Source organism: Pelecanus crispus, chromosome 6 (assembly GCF_030463565.1).
Source record: "Pelecanus crispus isolate bPelCri1 chromosome 6, bPelCri1.pri, whole genome shotgun sequence".
Lineage (NCBI taxonomy): Eukaryota > Metazoa > Chordata > Aves > Pelecaniformes > Pelecanidae > Pelecanus > Pelecanus crispus.
Genome location: NC_134648.1, coordinates 72,113,289 through 72,116,488, shown reverse-complemented (window position 1 = coordinate 72,116,488; position 3,200 = coordinate 72,113,289). Strand labels below are relative to the sequence as shown.

Genomic DNA, 3,200 nt, shown 5'->3' with positions numbered 1-3,200 from the left:
GGCGGCGGCGGCGGCGCCACAGACGGCGCGCCCTGCGCCTGCGCCAACGGCCCCGCTACGGGTGGCGCCCGGCGCCAATTCCCTGCGTTCCGCGGCCGCGCTCGCTCCGCCTCCCGCGCATGCGCCGAGGCGGGCGGCGGTGCGTGGCGTGGCCGGCAGGAGGCGGTAGTGGTGTGGTGCGCGTGCAAAAGGAGCCCGCGTCTCTCTGTGTTGCCCAGGCTACGCTGCAGTGGCTATTCACAGGCGCGATCCCGCTACTGACCGTCACGGGAGCTTTGACCTGCTCCGTCTCCGACCTGGGCCGGTTCACCCCTCCTTAGTCAACCTGGTGTCCCCCGGCTCCCCGGGGCTCACCATATTGATGGCGGCCTTAGCGCGGACGCCCGCTCGGCATAGCGCACTGCAGCCCAGAACTCCTGGGCTCAAGCGATCCGGCGGGCTCAGCCTCCCGAGTAGCTGGGACTACAGGCGTGCGCCACCGCGCCCGGCAATGGCGGCTCCGCGCGGCCGCCCCTACTGCCGGCACGGTCCCCTCGGTCCCCCCTCGGCACCCCCCCGGTTCCCCCTCGGTCCCCCCCCGGTCCCCTCCCGGCCCCCTCGGTCCCCCCCCCGGTCCCCCTCGGTCCCCCCCCGGTCCCCCCCTCGGTCCCCCCCACGGTCCCCCACGGTCCCCCCCTGGTCCCCCCCCCGTCCCCCCCTGGTCCCCCCTCGGTCCCCCCCTGGTCCTCCCTCGGTCCCCCACGGTCCCCCCTCGGTCCCCCCGCCCGGGTCCCCCCCCGGTCCCCTCCCGGGTCCCCCCCGGCCCCCCCCGCCGGTCCGCCTCCCGGTTCCCCCCCCGGTCCCCCGCCGGTCCCCTCCCCGGTCCACCCCACGGTCCCCCCGCGGGGTCCCCCCCCCCCCGGTCCCCCCCCCGGTCCCCCCGCCCCCCCCGGTCCCCCCGCCCCCCGGTCCCCCCCCCGGTCGCCCCCCCCCGGTCCTCCCCCGGTCACCCGTCCCCCCCCCGGTCCCCCCCCCCGTCCCCCCCCCCGGTCCCTCCCCGGTCCCCACCCCGCCCGGCCCCCACGGTCCCCCCCACGGTCCCCCCCCCCGGTCCCCGCCCCGCCCCCCCGTCCCCCCCCCGGGTCCCCTCTCGGTCCCCCCGGTCCCCCCCCGGTCCCCTCTCGGTCCCCTCCCGGTCCCCCCCGGTCCCCCCCCCGGTCCCCCCCGGTCCCCTCTCGGTCCCCCCCCGGTCCCCCCCCCGGTCCCCCCCCGGCACCCCCCCGGGTCCCCCCCCTCGGTCCCCCCCCGGGCCCCCCCCCGGTCCCCCTCGGTCCCCCCCTGGTCCCCCCCCAGTCCCCTCGGTCCCCTCCTCACCCCCCCAGCACACGCTCCTCCTGCCCGCCGAGGATGTGCCCGGGCTCCCAGCTGGTTGAGGGAAGGGAGCTCCTTCCAGGGGTGCTGGCCGCCGCCTCAGTGCAAACCCCGATTTCTTCTTTCTGAACGTGATTCCGGGGTTGCGGCCAGCGCTTCGCGGTGGGATCTGGCAGGGGGCCGGTGTCACCTAAAAGAGACAAATCTTTTAACGAAACTCATACGAAACTCGGCTGTTGCATGTGACTGTTGGAGCACAGGGCTGGGGGGGAGCGGCTGAGGGAGCTGGGGGGTGTTCAGCCTGGAGAAGAGGAGGCTGAGGGGAGACCTCATCGCTCTCTGCAGCTCCTGGCAGGAGGGGGCAGGGAGGGGGGGTCGGGCTCTTCTCCCAAGTGACAAGTGATAGAACGAGAGGAAATGGGCTCAAGTTGCATCAGGGGAGGTTTAGATTGGATATTAGGAAAAATTTCTTGACGGAAAGGGTGGTCAAGCATTGGACCAGGCTGCCCCGAGAGGTGGTGGGGTCCCCATCCCTGGAGGGGTTCAAAAAATGGGCAGAGGTGGCACTTTGGGACATGGTTTAGTGGGCATGGGGGTGTTGGGTTGATGGTTGGACTGATGATCCTAGAGGCCCTTTCCAACCTTAATGATTCCTAGTTTTTACTTTCATTAAAAATAATCCAGCCACCAAGCCAGGAAACACGAAATTGCTCCTCTCCCCTTAATTGGTTTAGTGTGGGCTCGGCAGTGTTAGGTTAATGGTTGGACTGGATGACCTTAAAGGTCTTTTCCAACCTAAACAATTCTGTGATTCTATGTTATATGAACTCATGATATATGTGACATGTATACATATATAGAAGCTTGTTGGGGAAGTATGAAGTAGGCTGAGATTTGTCAAAGAGACAAGCTAATCTTTAAGCTAGGTAACTAATCACTTCAAGGCCTTCCTAAACGTCAAGTAAGTAAGTAAATGAAACAACAAAGCCTCATTAAAAACTTGGCAAAGAGCAAGTCAGCAAAATTGGTGTCCTGAAAAGACTTGATACCTTAAAAGGACAATTAGAGGAAGGGTCTCCTACCGCCCACGACCACCGAAGACCACCCCAGGACATCTGCAGAAGGAAATGCTGACTTAGCAATAAAGATCTGGCAATAAAAATAGTAAGTCAGTAATGAATATGTATTAGCCAGGAGTATCCCATGTAACCATGTGTATAAATGCTGCAGAAGTTAGTCATTGGGGTGCTTGATTTGTGGAAATATTCCACCTTTTACCCGGCGCTGAATGAAGCAATATCTCCTCTCTAAATTATATTAGTTTTGAGTCTTATTTCAGGTAACACCAACAGCGGATCGGGGGGCATCTCTTTGATGAAGGAATTTCTTTTAAAGAGGAGTGTTTCTGGGCCCTCTCCCTCCTCCTTTAGAGACACCTCATTTTTTCCCTCTGTTCCTCTTCCTTCCCCTGGAGAAACCCCGCCATGAGATGCGGTCGCTGCTCCTCCATCCTGGCTGGGGTTCCCCGGTGTGCCAGCGCTGCTCGTGCCTCAGCGTTAACACACCCCGATACCTCGCTGCTGCTCACGCCTCAGCGTTAACACACCCGGATACCTCGCTGCCCCGTTCCCCAGGCAAAAGGAAACTGGGTCCCGCTCTCTTGCCCGGGCTGTGCTACAGGGACTGTTCACAGGCGCGATCCTGCTACCGATCAGCACAGGAGCTTTGACCTGCTCCGTCTCCGACCTGGGCCGGTTCACCCCTCCTTAGGCGACCTGGTGGCCCCCGGCTCCCCGAGGACCACCATATCGATGCCGAACTTAGCGCGGACGCCCGCTCGGCACAGCTCG

General features: G+C 64.3%; 1 protein-coding gene across 1 annotated transcript in view; it reads left to right on the top strand.

Moving 5' to 3' along the window:
- KLHDC2 (kelch domain containing 2) overlaps nt 1–3,200 on the top strand; it is a 125,639-nt gene that overhangs the window by 41,610 nt on the left and 80,829 nt on the right. The window lies entirely within an intron of this gene.